This window comes from Lepidochelys kempii, chromosome 10 (assembly GCF_965140265.1).
Source record: "Lepidochelys kempii isolate rLepKem1 chromosome 10, rLepKem1.hap2, whole genome shotgun sequence".
NCBI classification, from domain to species: Eukaryota; Metazoa; Chordata; order Testudines; family Cheloniidae; genus Lepidochelys; species Lepidochelys kempii.
The window spans coordinates 52,224,291-52,245,096 of record NC_133265.1 but is presented as its reverse complement, the minus strand read 5'-3'; the positions used below and the strand labels follow the sequence as shown (position 1 = coordinate 52,245,096).

Here is a 20,806-nt window from a genome sequence, read left to right as displayed (position 1 = left end):
CTCATAAAGCTGATGGATATTCCAATGCTTAGATTTACCAAGCCAGCATAAAACAGCCTCTTTATTACCTTTATTACCTTTATTACTGGTTACTCAGAAGTCCAAACAACACAGTTCCCTTAAACTGATACAGCCTCAGGCCTCCATCCAGGTACCCATGTCAAATATGATGAAAATTTCTGTAAATCTTATTTCATCATATAAAAGAAAAGGTTCTACCAATCCCAAAGGACCGGACACATTACCTCCCAGGTTAGTGAATGTTTCGGATCTTACCCAAATACACGCTACAGCCAATTCTTATTAACTAAATTAAAATTTATTAAAAAACAAAAGAGAGAGAGTATGGTTAAAAGATCAATACACATACAGATATGAGTTCGATTCATTGAGATGCAGATTCCTAGCAGAGATGGTGAGCTTTGTAGTTGCAATGAGTTCCTTTAGAATTCAGTTCATAGGTCATTGTCCAATGTCCAAATCTCATAATCAGAGCAAACCAGCATAACGGGGACCTCAGTCTTGCGACTCAAACTTCCACTGATGAAGTCTAAGCAAATCTGAAATGACAGAATCAGGACCCAAGGATCTTTTATACAATTTCATATCCTCTTTGACAAGTTGGGATTTCCTTGGGGGACAAAAGATAACTAGGATGACTTTGAAGGAGGTCCCTCACCGGGACTTAGCTATATCAATTAATATAAGGCCATTTGCTTGCTCCTGCACCATTCACAGTACATTTCAAAGAGAGATGAATATCAAGATATTCCATGTTTACAATTCATTTAAATGATAGGATCTTCTTTTGACCTCTGAATTATCAGAATACGGCATAGACAGGGACCATTGATTACATTGTTGACCGCTACTCATACATGTGTAAATACACAAAAACACAAACATTATCTCCCCATGTGTCTTTTGAGGGTTATTTATTTTGCAGGATGTTTAACTCTTTCTAGCTATGTGTCACACAGGTGCACATAATATTCATAAAAATAATGCAGATATCTCCCATGCACTTCAAATTGTCTTCATCACATGCATGTCAAATGCCTAGTATAATGGGGCTCTGAACCATAATTGGGGTTTCTGGGTGCTAACAAAATACAGATAATTAAAGATCATTTTAAAATTGTTCTGAGACCATTTTAGAACCCTGTCTCTGCAGTGGACTATAGCAAATATTCTGCTAGCCCATTTAAAAAAATATCCCCTTCCACACTGGACAGTAAAACCATCTTAAACTGGCTGGCCACACACATATTCTAAAAAGATTATCAAGCAGAGCCATATGACAGAATAATGTCAGCCTTGTTCTTGCAGAGTTTCTGCTTTGACAATTGGCTATCTTAAAATACAACTCAAGCTAGCATGGTGGTTATCCTAGTGTGGCCAGGATCCTAGTTTTTTAGGTCTTTCAGTGCTGATGATATGCTTGCATGCTTTTTCCAGGCCAGAGACACTTACAGAACTGGATTCAAAAAAAGTCAGGCAGGCTAAATATTCTACCTAATCTTTAGTTACAGGATGTGTTTGTGAAATGTTTCAAGCCTGTTCTTTTACTTTCTTATTTGTTTTTGTTTGTTTGTTGTTGGGTTTTTTTTGAAGCAACAACTGTACAAAGCAAAGAAGATGACGCCCCTCTAGTCCAAGGGTGGGCAAACTATGGCCTGCTGGCCACATCTGGCCAGCCAGCCGATTTAATCCAGCCCTCGAGCTACCGCTGGGGAGCAGGGTCTGGGGCTTTTTCCGCTCCCGCGCTCCATCCAGGGAGTGAGGGCGGGGGCCACGCTACACACTGCAGCTCTTGGAAGCAGTGGCATGTCCCCCCTCAGGCTCCTATGTTTAGGGGCAGCCAGGGGGCTCTGCGCACTGCCCCATCTGCAGGCACCATCCCTGCAGCTTCCATTGGCTGCAGTTCCCAGCCAATGGGAGCTGCAGGGGCAGTGCCTGCGGACAGGGCAGTGCGCAGAGCTGCCTGGCTGTGTCGGAGCCAGAGGGGGGACATGCCGCTGCTTCCAGTAAGCGCTGCCCAGAGCCTGCACCCCTGACCCCCTCCCATGCCCCAACCCCTTGTCCCAGCCCTGATCCCTCTCCGGTCCTTCGAACCCCTCAGTCCCAGCCCAGAGCACCCTCTTGCAGCCCAAACCCCTCATCCCCAGACCCACCCCAGAACCTGTACTCCCAGCTGGAGCCCTCACCACCACCCCCACACACGCCAACCCTCTGCCCCCTCCCAAAGCCCCCTCCTGCACCTTGAACTCCTCTTTTCTGGCCCCACCCCAGAGGTCTCACCCGCTCCTGAACCCCAACCCCAATTTCATGAGCATTCATGGCCCGCCATACAATTTCCATACCCAGATGTGGCCCTCAGGCCAAAAGTTTGCCCACCCCTGCTCTAGTCCTCTACAATCTCGGTGCCGAACTAACAAATTATAGAAATATGGGAACTCTTTCTCCAGAATGGCAGGGGGTGCGGGAAGACAAGAGATGACTCTTATTTCTGAAAGACCAAAGACCTGGGTTAAGCCTCAGCTGATATTGCATAAGTGATGCAGGTTTGAAAGTAAACAAGTTTGTCATCCCAAGTCTTTTTACAGAAGGTCACAGGAGGGATCAGAACACCCCATACACACACACCCTGCAGTTCAATGATCAGATGCCAAGGTGGGGCTTCAGAAATCAGGAAACCAATTATTCGCTGTCCTGAGAAGTGCAGTGCCTCAGCAAGCCCTGCATTTCTAGGAGTCTAAGGTTTTTTGAGTAAAAAATGAGGCAAATTTGCATAAACAAACCCCACATGGTTTACAGTGGTTCTCATCTTCCCGTATAGTCTATTGCTCTTAGAGTTACAGCCCTGTGAAGAGTATTGCAGGTGTCACTTCATGGGTCATATCCACGAATGTGCTTCTGGAGCAGAGGCTGTAATATGTTAAATGCTGCCTGAAGCAATCCATTGCATGTCCCTGTGACAAGAGACCACTGAAATCTGCCAACCGTTTCTTCCACTGCACTCTCAGCTAAGTTTTTAATGAAAGACTAAGGGCATTTCTATGCTTAGTACCCTATTGCAGCACAACTGGGCTGCTGCAGCTGCATCACCGTGGCGCTTCAGTGTAGACATGATTTATATCGATGGGCGGGATTCTCCCACCAGTGTCATTAGTCCATCTCCCCAAGAGGCAGCAGTTAGGTCAATGGAAGAATTCTTCTGCTGACGTTGCGCTGTCTACACAGGTACTTTGGTCAGCTTAACGACAGCACTCGGGTGTAGATTTTTCACACCCCTCAGCAACATAGTTATGCTGACCCCGGCCCCCTCATTCCAGCACCCCAGCTTGGGAGTGAAATAAACTATACTGATAATAGCACTGGTATAGGCTGTGTCCACGCTAGTAGTGTTTTGCTAGTCTAGTGTCCCACTATTCATAGACCAAAGAAGTGTTTCTACTGTAGACATGGCCTATCACTGCCAAGTGTTAAAAACTAGGAACAGGGCCTTTGAGAAGGCAGTTTAATGAGCTCTCTCCCTCCCCACCACAAGGGGAGTTTCGCTGCTTGGAATTCAAAGCACAAAACACCCAAACCAGCCAGTACGGAAAGTGCAGGTGGGTTTAACCGGCCATATGTCAAGCAGGTTTTGTGAAAAGTTTAATCTAATGACAAATCTTAGAGCAAGGGATGTTAAGCCAAGATCTTGGGATCTATTCTGGGCCAGATATAGCCCGGGAACCAAAGGCCCAATTCTCCTCTCATTCGCACAAGTGCAGCTGCTATTGCATCAGTGGGAGTTGCACCCGTGTAACAGAAGCAAGAAGTGGGTTCCCAGAGGGAGAGGTTTTGAGGGAGGAAAATGCATGGAATCCAAGTATATTCTGGACAGCTCAGTATTTTGGTGGCCATAACCCAGCACTCTTTACAATATACAAATCAGTTCTATTCTTTTTTCTACTATGGACAAGCCCTTCCCCTCTGGCAGAGAAAAGTGGGGGGAAGAATATAAAAAAACAGATTTCCTGTACATATTATTCCAAGTTGTGGTGTCAGGCCACTGTGGTGTCTGTATGATATCTTGAGGCAAGCAACAAAGCAGTGAGGTTAAGCATGTATTTCTTCACTGATTACAGCATTCAGAATACTGCAGACAGCCCCACCAAAGGCCAAAACCCAGCATATTTTTCACAAGGGAGTAGACTTTTGAAAGCTGCAGTCCAATTCTTAGGAACAGAAGAATTTCCACCCCAGAATACACCTAAGGTCCAGCTAGTCGGCTTTTTTGTCTCCAACAGTAGCCATTACTGCATGTTATAGAGGAAGGCAAAAAACACAAACAAATTTTTAAAACCCCCACAAATGCATCCAATTATGCATTATTATCCTGAGCAGGGATGGGATTTCTTCTTTGTAAATGTGACACAGCCCTTGAAAATGCTGGAGAGCAGCAGCACCGTGCAGATGTCTCTTTAACCAGCTTTGTATGCTTTCAATGAAAGAAATCAAAGAACCTATGACTCCCCATAGCAAACCACAGGTCCTACTTATCAGGAGTTACTGGTTGTTCCGTAACCTCCCATGCAGCTCCAGTTTCAGTCTGGCAGCTCCCACTGAAATTACCTCAGCTGTATTGCCCTCACAGACACCTACTCGCATTCGAAACTGTCTGAATGGATATGGATTTTATTGAAACAAAATGCATGAAAATCCCAGAATCCGCAACTCCTGCAACAGCCAGGACAAAATGCAGGCAGAATACTTTGTACTTGTTCTATGTGGCTCTTTCTAGGTGCTTTACAAAGTCCTTTAGTTAAGATTGTTCAAGTTGGAATTCATTTGGCACTAGTGACAATAAAATTTGTCTCTGGTGTAGCTCTCTTACCTTCAATAGAGTTGCACCAGGGATTAATTTGATCCATTGTTTCCCCAGTATTTTGGGACAGACGTTTGAATTGCTGCCCAGAATAAAAAGGGAAGGGTGTCATCTTGCGCCCCCCAGCCCCACCCCCCATTGCCAGGGCTTGCTTTGAGTTAAATTTACCCTGCCCCATGATCTGAAGTACTTTTCTATAAGGTGCAAGACTGTGGTTGAAAATTACCAAAAACTCATAACATTTTTAATGGACCTTTTTATCTTCAGAGGCATTAAATATAACTCTCCGGATAACTGATGGGAAGGGAGCAATTGTTTGATAAAGAGCTGTGTGTTATATAATAAACTGACACCAGCATTTGTGCAGTGCAAGATGGATTCGTTTGAAGGAAACAAATTTCACTTTTCAGTCTTTCCTTTTCTCGTAGTAGAGAGATTTATGTATCTATCTGCTGCTATAGCTGCAAAGGGAAAAGCAGATCAGAGTGAGCTATCACATCGCAGAAAATTAGTGTTCTGGATACAATTACTCCAGCAAGCAGGCAGCACCTTGGGAAGTAGTCAAGCCAAGCTTTGCTTCTCACCCAGATGGGATATGTGCCTGTTGAAGTAACACATGTCTATGCCAGTCTGCAACACACAGTCTTGGCTATTAATCCTCAGGATTTGACTTCCACACATTAAACAAATGCCATCCATGACTATAAAATATATTTAGGAATGTTTTGCTCAGGAACATTTTGGGGATATCATGCAATCTGCTGGGTTTTATGATAATCAAGTCTGATAACAATGGGTGCTATCTATTACTGGACTTCAGTCTCAGGTCAGGTGAATCCTGGACACCTGTCCTGTAATGATTGGTGGAAGGAATTGCTTTGTTCTCATGTGGGTTTGCACTCATCTCCTGAAATGTTGTTAATTTCTTTTTGGAAAAGGCTACACATGCAGCTTGATATTCTTGCTAGCCATTTGGTTTAAATAAATATTTGTATTGATTTACAGGGCTGCTGGGCCTCACTCCAATTGTTCCTTCATGCTGCCATTAAGAGTTCAAAAGGATTCCTGACACAATGTGCCCTTGACTTAGCCAGTATCTTGTCTGCTGCATTCTAACTCGCTCTGTTACATTCTGCATGTGAAAGCCACCAATGAGGGTAAGTCTGTTTGGTGTGAAAGCTGAAAGTGGGTAGTCAGCCTGCTCATGGCGTGGTTCTTTTCAGCCTGAACCCACATGTTTCCCAATCCCTCTGTGATTTCCAACATATTCTCCTAAAGTATTCTAAGCATGATTCCATCCCTGCTATTTATTTTTTAAAAGAAAGCCCTTAGAAAACGCCCTACTGTGAAATGTCTCTCACAGGAGACTAGAATAAAGCAAAAAGAAAAGGAGTACTTGTGGCACCTTAGAGATTAACAAATTTATTTGAGCATAAGCTTTCGTGAGCTCACGAAAGCTTATGCTCAAATAAATTTATTAGTCTCTAATTTGCCACAAGTACTCCTTTTCTTTTTGCGAATACAGACTAACATGGCAGCTACTCTGAAACCTAGAATAAAGCAGAAAATTTCATACGGCTAAGTTAAGGGCCAGAGGTGACAGCTTCCCTCATCCAGCATCTCTAACAAGAGCTGAAACCTCCCACCAAGAAGTCTGAGCCTTCCTCATGCCATGACCCCCAAACTTAGCCTCCAACAGCTACGAGGTACCACACAATTTTTCGTATTGGTGTGGATTGTGCTGCCAGGGAGGCCCCTGGTCCTGCAGTGCTTCAAACATGACATCACAGGAGCTGGCTAAGTGATTTATGGGGCATCCCAGCATGTAAGAAGGACCTGGATGAGTGTAGGCATGCGCAGCACATTTCATTAGGGTGTGCACCCAGGGAATTTTTTTTTTAATTTATTTTTTAAAGGTGAACATTTATTGAATACTCAATCATAAAGGACATTATTTTTATTCATCAAACAAGCTAAAGAAACTAAAACTTAACTAAACTTAATTTTTTTTAAATTAACAACTAAACTTTACTTAAAAAATACAAACTTAAAAAATGAGACACAAAATACGAAATTTTTGCTGTAGTGATAACCAGGCGTATACAAAGATACAGTCAATTTTCATGATCTTTATCTTTAACCAGATAACGAGCTAACCCAAATTGACCAAAAGAGATTAAGGTTTCTTCGTCTTCCTGTCCTGGAGAATGAGACGTCGCTCACCAGGTGTTATGGACTTAAATTCCTCAATCACATCATTGTAATTAACTGACAAAGCCAATTCTTGTACAATGTACAAAATGGGGAGTGAGTCGAGGCGCTGTTGGTACATTGTACTTCTTAGTTAGTTTGTTTTTTACATGTGCTAGTTTCGAAAAGGCTCTTTCACATGAACAGCTTGTAACAAGTAAGACTGCAAAGCATTGAACATAGAAGACCGATCCGATTCCTTTAGCCAATCAAGCCACTCTCTGGTGGTGTTCATAGTGCTACCTTTAGGAACAGATCCTTCATGACCCCGACGCAATCCGACTTCAGCTTCCAGCTCATCCAAGGACACTTTAAATTTGTTGGCAGTGATTCTCATATCGTCCCTGCCAATGTCTAAGCTCAGCAGTTTTCCCATTGCAGCCACCATTTTACAAGTCTCCTGTTCAAATCGCTGGGCAATGCCGGTAAACACTGAGTCTAGGAGTGAGTAAAATGAAGTTATTCTCTCCTGCTCCTCTTTTGTATCAAAGTGATGCTGGGACTCAAACGCGTCATCAATACGAGTGGATGTTTTTCTCTTCTTAACTGGCGGAATCGATATGTCATTCCCTACACACATTTTCACACTGTCATTGAAAATAAATTGAAAATATTCTGGGTCACTTCTCATCGCAGCCAAAGAGTTACACAAGCTTTTCACCTCTGTCCATTGCAGTAAGTAAGTTGAGATCTGGAGCTTGAAGAGCCTTACTCACTTTTACCACCATCTGGAGAATAGGGTGCATCATGTGAAGGGCAAAGATGAACTTGAATGAATTTAGTTCATCGATAAGGCCCCTGGCTTTTATTTTAGCATCAGCAAGGTGAGTTGTTTCGATAATCTCTTGTAAATCTTGTAAAATCATGGAGTAGTTTTATTTTACAGCAGCCACTGCTTCTGCTCTGCGTGCCCATCTTGTGTTTGATAGTGACTTCAAAGTCTTCAACTGGGATCCTACTTCTTGTGAAATCTTCTCCATTACTGCATGTCGCACAGGACTCCCCTCCATGAAGACATAAAGAGTCTGAATAACACCAAAAAAACAAAGACAGTTTTGTTTTGTTTTCTTGCAGTGCATGCATCTACTAGGACAAGGTTCAAACAATGCGCATAGCAGTGAACATAGAGTATTTCACTGTTTCTTTCTTTACATTTCGTTTGAACTTCCGCAGTACATCCAGACACAGTAGATGTGCCATCAAAACAGACCGACATCACCGATGACCAGTCAATTTTAAGAATGCCAAGGACGTCATTTAACTGGTGAAAAATAGCCTGAGCATCAACTGTTAATAGTCTCTGAACAGACACAAAATGTTCAACTGGACTATGTTTTTCATTGTCAAAATACCGCACCACAATGGACATCTGTTCATGGTGTCCACAGTCAGTAGTGTTGTCGGCAATTATGGAGACCATTTTTCCATTGAGTGAAGACACAATCTTTTGTTGCACAACGTTGTGCAAGGCCACAATTAAATCATTTTGGATGCGATTACTCAGGTAGCGTTTCGAGGAGATTGTTGCACATGCTTTGCCATTACGGGATCATATTTCTGGAGCATACTGACAAGATTTAGAAATAAACCTCTCTCAACACTGTCAGCTTTTTCATTGTGACCCCTGAATGGTCTCCCACCTTTCGCCAAACAAACACAGAACAATGTCAATCGGTCGATCCATTACACTTCGGTTATGGCACCGTTCTTCTTCTCGTTTAGACAGATAAGCCTGCCCTCATCCAACAATACATCCATAGGTTTCCCTTCATTAAAACTTGACCATGAAGAACAGCTCAACACATGAGATTTTGACAGTTGGTGGCTTTTAAAACATTCGTTAGCCCTATGCCAGTTTCTGAATCCCTTATCAATAAATGCTGGATCAGTGTGACCTTTGTTTGCTGCATCATTAGAGGAGGAGAAATGGCAGTAAAAGCAAAATGCTGCGTCCTTTGATGGGCTATATTCTAACCACCTATACTTTTCATACCAATCGGACTGAAAACTTCTTTGTTTATTCCCTATTTTACTTTTAGGAAACATGCTCAATCTAGGCTGGTAAGGACCTCTAGATAATCGAGACCAGCGTTCTAATCTATTTTTTGGAATATCACAGACCAGGTCATCAGATGGAATGTTTGATGGCTTTGAAGAGGAACTACACTGACCTGAACTAAGAGACAAAGTCTGTTTCTGTTGGTCATTACTCAGTTTATTGCACGCACTGGAACTGGTGGTGGCATTATCTTCATGTAAGTTCTTAACCGAGGAGTCCAAGGTATTTGCACTACCATCAGCACATTCATTATAATTCAGTTTGTCTGCTCCTTTTCTTATCTTAATAACGAACCGATCCATATTTTAAAATTAAAAGGGGTATCATCCAATTGAATTAAAACGTAAAGCCACAGCCTTGTTATGCTATTTCAGTAGAGTACACGCAACAAAGATTACAAACACTGTAGACACTGCGCTGGGCACGCCTGACACGGCTGCTTATATAGGTCAAAGAATTTTCTAGCATAGTAGTCGGAGGCGGAGGGGAGGACCAATGGTAATGCGGCGCTGCAGTAATGGGGATGCATGCTGCGAGCGATGGCAGGCTTTCTATACATTTCTACAACATCGATAATATGCAAGTTGGCTCTTATTGCATAATACAACAATCCATACTTTAAAACTAAAAGAGCATATCATGCAATTAAATTAAAATGCAAAGCCACGTTTTTTTTTGAGACATTAGGGCAGGGGTCTCAAACTCAAATGACCACGAGGGCCACATGAGAACTAGTGCATTGGCCCGAGGGCTGCATCACTGACACCCCCGCCTCGCTGCCCCCAACCCCACCCACACTCCACCCCTTCCATGAGACCCCTTCCCTGCCCCCTATTCCAACCCCTTCCCCGAAGTCCCCACCCCAACTCTGCTCCCTCCCTGCCCTTAGGGGCTACAGAAGGGGGGTGGGGTGTAGTGGGGGCTCAGGGCAGGGAGTTGAGGTGCAGGAGGTGTGCAGGGTGCGGCAGGAGGGGGTTTGTTACTATTATCTTGCTGTGGTTGAGATTGGAAAGAAATTTAATCAATGGGTAATTAATCAAGCAGTTTTCTTTGCAGTCTTCCTAAGAGAAGGGTTGAACTTTTTAGCTTCAAGAAATCAGAATTAAGCTGGGACTTAAACTAGAGAAATTTTAATTAGATTCATAGAACTGTCCGAATCCCTCCTCCCACTTGGAATATTATGTTTAACTTAGGCAGGAAGAGGAAAGCATGGATGTTCTGAGTGTGAAACAATCTTCTGCCCTTTGTGTTCTAGATAATCTGTCAGGGCAACAAAAATGATTAGGGGACTGGAACACATGACTTATGAGGAGAAGCTGAGGGAACTGGGATTGTTTAGTCTGCGGAAGAGAAAAATGAGGGGGGATTTGATAGCTGCTTTCAACTACCTGAAAGGGGGTTCCAAAGAGGATGGATCTAGACTGTTCTCAGTGGTAGCAGATGACAGAACAAGGAGTAATGGTCTCAAGTTGCAGTGGGGGAGGTTTAGGTTAGATATTAGGAAAAAAATTTTCACTATGAGGGTGGTGAAACACTGGAATGCGTTACCTAGGGAGGTGGTGGAATCTCCTTCCTTAGATATTTTTAAGGTCAGGCTTGACAGAGCCCTGGCTGGGATGATTTAGTTGGGGATTGGTCCTGCTTTGAGCAGGGGGTTGGACTAGATGACCCCCTGAGGTCCCTTCCAACCCTGATATTCTATGATTTCAAAGATTTAAAAATAAAAACAAGCCCAAAGAGGTAGGTGGCAATACCTCTTATCGGATTACCTGGAAAGGGATGAACATGTAAGTGCGAGAGTTTATAACTTGTTAGACATGTTTTATTTTTTTATTGACTGAATGAATGTTATTTCTGCCTCAACACCCTCTGTAAAATTCCCAAACTGTAACAATGTTAGAAAGAGTTGGGAGTTTTGGAGTTTTTTTGGTCAATGGAAATTATTTGTCAAATAGGGAAGGAAGTGTTGTCTGCTGATAAAAGCCACTTAATAGGATTGCAAACCCATTGGGTTCTCTTCATTACTCTGCCACTGAACAACTGCGTCCATGTTTCATCAGCCAATCCAAGCAGTTCTGAAACATGGGAGGGCCAAGTGTCCAACTCAGGATCTCAATTTGCAGATGCACCTCTGGTGATTGGGATTCCTCTCTCTTCCCCATAGGCCTTACCTTGATATGCTGGGTAGATGCTGTGGGGTACATAGCACTTCCCTTGTTTAGTGCTTTTTTGATCACATCTTTTCAATGTGCTCTGTTAGCAGGGGGTGGAGCCGTAGGAAAATAATGGCTGGGGTTCTCTGTTAAACAGGAGGTTGCCACCTCTACCAGAGCCTAGCTAAAGGGGAGATTCCTTTGAGGCCTCAAGCTCGAGGGATAATATCACGCAGATAATATCACATGAGCCCACTCCTCTGTGTGGGGTTGATATGAGGGGTCAGCCTGCCTGTACTGCACTGTGGAGACTCCAGAAAGGTGCGAGGAGGAAGCCAGCCAAGCAAAGGAGAAAGGGAGAAGATTCACATCATGAATATGACACATTAATCTTCCTACCTGACTTCATGTCCTGTATGTTCATGGCAATATCTGCATAAGAATAATGTTGTATCTCATTAAAAATAATCATGCAATCTGGAAATGTTCCAGGAAGTGGCCAAGCTGCAAGAAGTTCAGCAGCCCCCCCTCTCTCTTCAAAAGTTAATTATTTGAGATTTGTCCTGGGAACTAGGGATCGGATCAAGCCACAGAATTTTGGTCCATGTCCGTATTCTGAATACCACAAATTCTAGTGGTGATTCAGGCCGCTGTTAAGACAGGAGACATTGACAAGCGTCAGATCTGGGTTCAGAGTATGAACACCTGCAAATGTTCAGGGGATTGGATCTATGTGTTCCTTTTCTCAGGCCCCATTCTGTTCAGAGCCACCATTTTTTATCTAAATTGCTTGGGCCGAATTCCCTCAAATAAGGGTTCAAAAATGGCCTGGTTTTCAAAGGTCCTGAGCCCTCCCCATTCCCTTTGTCTTAAATGGGATTTCTCAGCCCTTCTAGAAATCAGGCCACTTTGATTTATTATAATTATTTATTTGTGTCTTTGTTGTAGGGTGCAGGAGGCCCAGGTATGGACCAAGACCCCATGATGCTAGATCCTGTACAAGGGCAGAATATAGCTGCCTAAATATGGATTTAGAAGCCTAACATTTTAAATTCCTTGGTTTGAAAAAATTGGCCTTTATCCATGATTGTGTAAATTAAGCTGCCTTCTTTTTTGCATGCATGTCTAACGTTAAATAACAGATCTCATGAGAAAATTGACCAATGGTCTCTGTGTACCTGTGGTAAACATATCTGAAGTGGCTTTGTTGTTTATCAGGTATAAGATGTATCCCTTAGGAGAGCAACGGCACATAGGAAGTTGATCGACACTTCTGACGCTTGACTGGGCATTACTGGAACAAGCTGAGGTCACTCTAGAGTGTGTGTTTTGATCCTGTCTTCCCTTAGGTCGGCGCTGAGTGAAGGGGATTAAGGGATTGTCTTTAGCACTGTGAAAGAGGTTCATTGCCGGGTATAGCCATGAAAAGAATGTCTGTCATTCCTATTGCCTGGTGTGGAAAATTCATAGGCTCTCTGCATCAACGGCTTTGATTTCCAGATAGTCATAAAGTCAGAAGGAGCCTCAGAGGAAATGTATCTTCCCCATCTGGCTGTGGCATCTCCCTGAGAGCTGCTGCTTTACAGCATTGACTGCAGATATGTAATTCACAGAGATGTGAATGCAAGTTTAAGATTTATTTTCTTATTTTTTTCCTACCACTTACTTTTTAGATAATATGAATTTTATTTGTTAAGTGTTTTGCCCCAGAGGTCCTTTCTCTGCATTCTTCCTGCCTATGTGAAAACTCACACAAGGCCTTCTAGACCAGTGGTTTCCAAAGTGGGGTGCGCCAGAGGATCCCAGGGGGTGCGCGGCAGGAGGAGCACCACTGGACAGCACTCCGCCATTTTTTTTCTTCAGCGGCAGTTCTGCGCGCCTGCAGCAGGTCTTCCCCTCCGGTGGCACGCCTGCAACAGGTCTTCCCTTCTTCTTTCTTCAGCGGCACACCTGCGGCAAGTCTTCCCGCCATCTTTCTTTGGCAGCACGCCTGCGGTAAGTCTTCCCCTCTCCTTTCTTTAGCGGCACCGTGGGGGTGCATGATCCAAAAACTTTGGAGACCACTGATCTAGACAACAGTATTTGGAGAAAGAGGAAGGCTGCCTGCAAAGCAGCAAAAACTGGAATAATCATTCAGAGCGAATACTAACCTGGCACAAGTCCTCCAGCACGTGTTGTATTTTACCTGGGGGAAGAAATTGCTCAAGAAAGAGTGAGAGTGAGAAAGCCACTCCTTTGGAGAGGTAGGTTAGGGCCTGGTCTAAGACATAGCAGACCTAGATTCAAATCCCTGCTTTGCTACACACTTCCTGGGTAACCTTTAGCCTCTCTTAGTGGATGACCGTTTCTAATAGTTCCTCATCTGTAAAATGGGTACAATAGCAAGTCCCTACCTTGCAGGAGTGTTGTGAGGAAAAATACATTAAAGATTGCTCAGATGCTATGGTAATAGGGGGCATATAAGTACCTAAAATAGATAGATTTGTCTTTATGTAGTCTTTTTTGCAGGAAGAGGTTTGGAAATACAGCCTTCCCTGTACGCTTTATCTTCAGTATAAATGTTCAGTACCTGTTTCCAGCGAGTACTGAGAGACCCTTTGATTTGGTGGGCTATATTGCTTTTGAGACTTGATTACAGTGCCCAGCAGTCCTGTTGTATTAATTTAGGTGGACTAAATGGGCCAAAGTTGTTACCATAACTCACTCACTGTCTAACATTAGGCAGTGTTAGCCAAGGTCCAGTGTTTGGTGTATGGAGACCATAACTTGCTTAGTACCATGGCAAACACACATTTAAAATACTTTTAACCTTTTATTGAAAATAAAGAAAAAGAAGGAAAAACAGTTAAAGCATTTGAAATGTAAAATATTAAGTGAGGCTTTCATTTTAACAACATGCCTTTACCTGGAGAGAGTTTTTAGAAGGAACCCCACTCTCCCCACCCTTGGCTGACGGTCTCTTAGGTGGCATAGAAATGGTAATAACTGTCCTTCTGGGGAAAAGAAGAAGTTAGTTGAGATGGGCTGTAACTGTTGCTGCTGCTGCTGTTAAAGTCAAATCCTGTTTCATCCCAGGTGGCATTTGGGATCAAGCTAGAGGTGGCAATATCGTCTGGATCCCAATCTCTGGCCTGGTCTGGTTAGGACGTCTCTCAGGATCAGGATGATGAAGGCCTGGAGTCCCAGGAGATGGTGAGGGTGGCCATCATGTTGGTGAAGCTTTATCCAGTATTCAAATTTTCTCCCCAAAGCCTCTTTCTTTAAGGACCCACAAAGGGAGTGGTGGGCAAAATAGCCCATCCCCTCATAATTTTGTTCATCAGTTAGGCCTAGTTTCGGATTCATTTTTTCCTAGTTTTTGATTTACTGATTTTTGGTTCCACTTTTTTTGTTGACCAGGCATGATCTTAAAACAGGCCTTGAATTATATTAATAGGCCTTTTTGTTTGGACTAATATAGTCTTTCTATCTCCATTTCATACCTTTTCTTATTAACGTTTGTTGTTGCAGGTTATTGTGACATTTTAAAAACCTTCATTTACTTTTTACAGTTGAGTTCACAATGTAAATTTGTAGGCCCAATTATGACAACAGATACAAATGTTCATTGCCTGTTTCCTGCATGTTCTGAGAGACCCTCTATTTGGGGGAGCTATATCGATACTCAGACTTGATTACAGTGCCAGCAGGCCTAATAACTTCGTATACTGAGTTTTGATTAGTATTATTTTAATAAAATAAAAGATCCTTCTGTTGCCAAGTCCTTCAAGAAGAACTGTTTAAACTTTTCCCAGTGAGAATATTAAGTAAACATTAACCATAACTACCTGAACAGAAGTCATTTTACTTAATCTGCTCAAAACCAGCTTTTAAAAAATAAGATCAACCTTTTGTTTATTTTCTCAGTAGCTTAACAAGAAGAAGGAAATTCTCGGTGTGACTACCTCTGAGTACAGGCTCTTGTTGTGTTCCTTCAATATTGCCTGTGGGTACGCTTCTAGCAACTCACCTCTCTCTCTCTCTCTTATATTATCAACTGGTTTGATTCCAAGGCTATGTCTACACTTCACTTTTGTCATTAAAACTTTTGTCAGTCAAGTGTGTGTGGGGGAAAAACCAAACCAACAAAAGTTTTAATGACAAAAAGCACTGGTGTGGACAGTGTAGCCTCTCCTGCCAATAAAGCTACTGCCCCTCATTGGGGGGTGGTTTTGGGGACTGGCAAAGAGTGGCTATGTTGTGCCGCTGTAAGGTATGCAGTGTAGATATAGCCTAAGTGTCACTCTAAGTCCCTATGGCTCAAACCATATGTATTTTGATAGTTGGGTTCTAACTTTTAATGCAGTTCCCATGGCTGCTATTTTAAACAACAATATCTTATATTTTATGCAGGGACTTTTATCCCTGAGGATCTCAAAGTGCTTTCAGACTCCAGGCAAAATCTTTCTGATCCATAGTGCACTACATTGCAGATCTCCACTGTGTTTTCCTTCTATCTATCTTAACTATTACCTGCTCCAGCAGCATGTCACGTCATGGACAGTGTAGACTTTGAGAGTGGGGACTGTCTTTACTTACAATATGGTATATCTATGGGTCTCTGTACAACAATATTGAATATTCCAAACTAATTTTTCTTGCTGAAAGTTTGCTACATTCAGTGATTATGGCAGCACGTGGATACAACAGTGATCCACCCTAGAAATATCTGAGAGAGAGATAGGCAACCAAGAGCAGAATCTTGCCCTACAAAAGCCTTGAAAATGGTGATGAAATGAATGTTCTTGTTAGCCCTTTCGCACATTGTGGCATCACAATTCCACTTCTCATATTGTCCATGGTGTTGATTACTAGCGATTATTTGTTTGGCAACAAATCCCACTAATGCTTGAAGAATCTAATTATATCACTGGGTTCCATCCCTAATGCAGCTAAAAGGAAACATCTGTAAATTGGAAAGAGAAATTCAACTGCACCATCCCAGCTCCCAGATGCTGGTAATCCTTCCCCTCCTTCCGTTGTTAGTCATTTTACAGAACTGGTTTGTCACAGTAGGAACTCATCATGGGATAATCTGATTGTGGATAATCTCATCTGCAAGACTTGTCTTTCTCTGGGGATAATCTTATTAAAGTCTCAAAAATTTATCACCTTGAATTTCTTCTATAACTGGCTCCTAGTTCTGTTACTATCTTTCCTATAATTGCTGATTGTATCAGTTTGTTGTTTGAACACCTCAAGTCATCATCCATCTGTGCAGCCTTCCCAAAAGAGAAAACAGTGTGAAGATCTATAAGTGAACTGTAGGTCACGAAAGCTTATGCTCAAATAAATTTGTTAGTCTCTAAGGTGCCACAAATATTCCTTTTCTTTTTGCGGATACAGAATAACACAGCTGCTACTCTGAAACCTGTCATTATTTATTCTGATTCTTTCTAGAATGCCCTGAATAAGAGTGTGACAGGAACAGTGGCTCGAAGGAGTTATATAAAAGGGATACAAGTTGCTATTTTAAAATAAACCTGTGGGATCTGTATTAGAGTTTTATGCTGCTGCCTGTCATCATAGTATCTGAGCACCCTGCAGGTAACATAGATTAGCCACAGCAAAGCTTCCAGCAGACTTCATGGAGTCTCTCTGTCCCCCTGTTCACAATACAATTCTTAATTGTTCTGTTTAGGTAATCAGAAACAGGCAAATATTTACTATTGAAAGTCATTGTTCAATGAAGAAAGTAAATCAATGACACTTGAAGGGACTATTATCCAGAGGTGGTGAGTCTGTATTGATTTTTTGTTTGTTTGTTTTAACTTTTCATGGGAAATGTTCTGGATACAGATGGATCATTTTCTGCTCTCAGTCAATACATGATGTAATCAGGGCCAGTTCCAGGCACCAGAGAAGGAAGTAGGTGCCTGGGGCGGCCAATAGAAAGGGGCAGCACTCTGTCTGTCATCGGGGCTGTACGTCCAGGTCTTCGGCGGCAGTTCGGCAGCGGGCCCTGCAGTCCTTCTCTTCCTCTTCAGCGGCACTTCGGCAGCAGCTCAACCAGGCTTTCCCCCTCCCTTGCCGCTTGGGGCAGCAAAAAAGCTGGAGCCGGCCCTGGATGTAATGATAGGCTCAGCTTAACTTCTGTAGTTGAACAATTAATGTATGGAGCCCTTGTTTAAAAGCCAGCGTACAGCATCTCAAAAAAATGGACATCAAACAGGAATACGCCTCCATAATACAAGAATATGTCTTCCACTAAGCTGCCGCTTTGTAATTTCTAATGCACAAGTGGCAGAGTACAGCAATCCTTACTACTGTGAGTTGTTCCATGGACTCTCACTTTGCAGGAGTTAAGAGCTACTTGCATGTGGTATTTTAGCTAGGATCAGGCCCTAGAACAATGTGGATCAGTAGAGGCCCTTGCATCTCATGGGAACTAAGGGCAATACTCCACAGAGTGACCTTTCTCCTCCCCTCCTTCTTTTATTATTGTAACAGTGGCAACAGTGTAATCTACTGTTAAGTATCTATTGACTGACCGGAACTGGCAAATGCTAGTGGCAGAGAAATGAGCCAGGCATGATAGGGCAGGGGACTTCTGGAAATATCTCACAGTCTGATCTTGCTGGGGGAGATAGGGAACTACATTAACATATGTACATACATACGTGTATGTGGCTTTTTAAAGGAAACCACAGCTCACAAATATACTGTAGGAGCAGATGGCACCATAATTGGACTCCAAAGGAAAAAATTTAAAGACGCCAGTAAAAATACCCTTTTAAAAAGTAATAACTTGGAAACCAAGGGGGTTGATTTTTCCCCTTATTAATAAAGTTGCTTTTACGCCTACCTAATAGAAGAGATTTTTTTCAGTGAGAGTCTTTTGCCTCCTACACGTGCCTTTACAACATTATTAAAAGGTTTCAGCAGGAGTGTCCTGACCAAAACAGCCCCCATCCCCCTTTGTAGATCAATGCAATATAACCCTCTTCCACATACCAGCAATTGCATTTCTAGTTCACTTACAGCACCACTGTAAGCTAGTTTGTTTCTTAGGCCTTGCACACACCAAGCTTTACAGCTAAAAATAATTCTCACAATCGCTCCCATCCATTCTACTCTCAGTGGTGCCAATGGTGGGAGCGCTAGTGTAGCTCGGACTGACTTGGCTGCCAGCGTTTTTACCATTGTATTGTCTAACCTACTCAGAGCAGGGGCATTGTCCACTCTAGCACTCCTACCATAGCTACCAGTGGCAAAGGACAATCAGTAATAGCAGTAGGTGGGAAATGGAATGGAGATGACAAGGAGCTGAAATGGAGGAGCTGATATTGGGGGAGGGAAGTAGAAATTCTTGGCCAAAAATCAAACAATATTCCTGCAGCTGTCACATGGGTAAGGGAGTAGTGAAAGCAAGAAGAGGAATGACAGAGCAGTGATCAAGAGGAAGGATGGTCCAGTGATTGAGGCATGTGTAGAGGACTTGAGAGACCTGGGTTCAACTCCACCTTAGTCTTACTGCATGCCCTTGAGCAAGTCACTTAGGCTTCCTCTGCCTCAGTATCTTATCTGTAAAATGGGGCTGTTAGCACTGTCCTACTGCACCTGGATGTTGTGAGACTAAATACATCAAGGCTGTGAGATGCTCTTAAACTATGGTAATGGGGGCTGTTTTAGTACCCAAGATAGAAGTGCACTAGCAATGCCAAGCTTTTAAAGCCAGCCACCTGCCCGTTTTCACTCCTCCTTTATTTTCTATTAAACTGGCTGCCAACATTGCTCCTTCACTCCCCTTTCACTCTTGCAGTGGGGGAGCGTGTTGGGATGGTGACCACTTCCCTGGAACACTGGGCTCATGCAGTGCTTGATCTAAACACAGAAGTAGCAACAGTTTAACCAAGGGTGTGATGTTAAACCGATTTAGCTATCTTGTGTGTGGACATTCATTCATCGGTTTAAACCTGATTTACAACAATTAAGTTTGCCCTGCTAGGTCACAGGAATCGCAGCCTACATCTGTCTGTAAAAGTCCCCAAAACCCTCAACTGTTAAAGTTCCACAAACCTGGATTTATTTACAACAGATTTTAAACACGTTGAAACATACCTTGATCAGTGCTCCAAACCAGGGCTTTTCTTCTCGAAAAGAGTGTCACAGGCTTCTCTTTCTCACAGTTCTTCTGTTCCCATGGAAGGAAGGAAGCCTCTGGGGACTGTAAATGTTACCATTTTTATTGCTAAACACAAGGGGTATTTTTTTAAGCCAATTCCATTGGTTTGTGAGCACGCTTCCGAAAAGATCCTGGAGTCCTTCATTACCATACTGCACTAAATAATGGCCAGCGTAAGGGACATTCCTGACTCTGGGTCAAGTCCTGCTCACCTCACCCACGCAAGCGGTGCCAGCTCCCTGGCCCAGAATCTCACTGTTACCAAGCCTCTCAGAACAGGAGAGTGGGGTTGAGGAGTTCCGGGCGCGGGTGATGACTCTCTGATTCTCATTGGACATTTGCACTGGCCCAGCGCACTGACATCAGGTAAAGCCGCTTAGAAGCTTCTCTATAGTCTGCATGGGACCACTTGCTAGTTGGGAATTGGTGTACTACAGGTGCATCCCCCTGATTCCTGTCCCTTATCACTGTGTGTACAGAGATATTTGGTGTCGGACCAGGCTATGCCACTTTACTCCTTCTCTAAGAACTCCCCTACGCTAGGAAGGTGAATTCTCAGTTGGCCAATTAGGGCAAGAACAGGAGGAGAGAATCTGGGACAGTAGGGTTACCTGGGATAATAAGGCAAACGTGATTCATCCCCTTGTCCCTGTTGATCCAGGGGGGTGGTTTCCTTTCATAGGACTGCAGACGGAGTTAGTTGAATTATTTTGGCGGTAGTTTTTTAATGTGCTTCCCCCACAAAAAATGTTGAGCATTTTCATGTGTTCATGCAGCAGGGGAGGGATGCCAGCCTGAGATTCAAGCAGGAAGGGAACAGTTCACAAAGTTCAAGGCTGACACAACCAAGTATCTTGCTACTGGAAGCAGTTTCTTTCTCTTTCTCTTAAAAACAGAATTGATTAAATCTTCCATATAAAACCAAACATTTAAGTCAATACACTTTGGGGTGGAGTGGAGAAGGAAGAGGGGAACTCCAGTTCCTAAAGGCTGCTTTCAAGTATCAGATGAATTTTGAGACAATATATGAACATTCAGCACTTGTGGTCAGTTTCCCCCGCCCAGAAAGCCAGTGGTTTCTGCAGACATTCCATAAACACAGGAAGCTTTGACTGTGTCTGTAACAGATAGGAAATTTGCAAAGCAAAATACCCACATGTGAAGGCAAATGCTAAATACAGGAAATGCCATACCAGCTGAGAGCACTGATTTGTCTAGTCCAGGATTCTGGCTCTGATGGCCAGTTCCAGCAGTTTCATTGGAAGGCATAGGAAAATCTGTATTGTGCAATTCTGGAATAACTTGCC

At 43.1% G+C, this 20,806-nt stretch overlaps 1 long non-coding RNA gene across 1 annotated transcript; it reads right to left on the bottom strand.

Annotated features, from left to right (window-relative positions):
- Positions 1–423: 423 nt before the first annotated feature.
- Positions 424–20,361, bottom strand: LOC140917940 (uncharacterized). The gene is made up of 3 exons (XR_012161042.1): positions 20,111–20,361; positions 19,436–19,541; positions 424–560 (listed from the first exon to the last, which is right to left on the bottom strand). It is a non-coding gene; the product is annotated as an uncharacterized lncRNA (long non-coding RNA).
- Between the last annotated feature and the right edge of the window lie 445 nt (positions 20,362–20,806).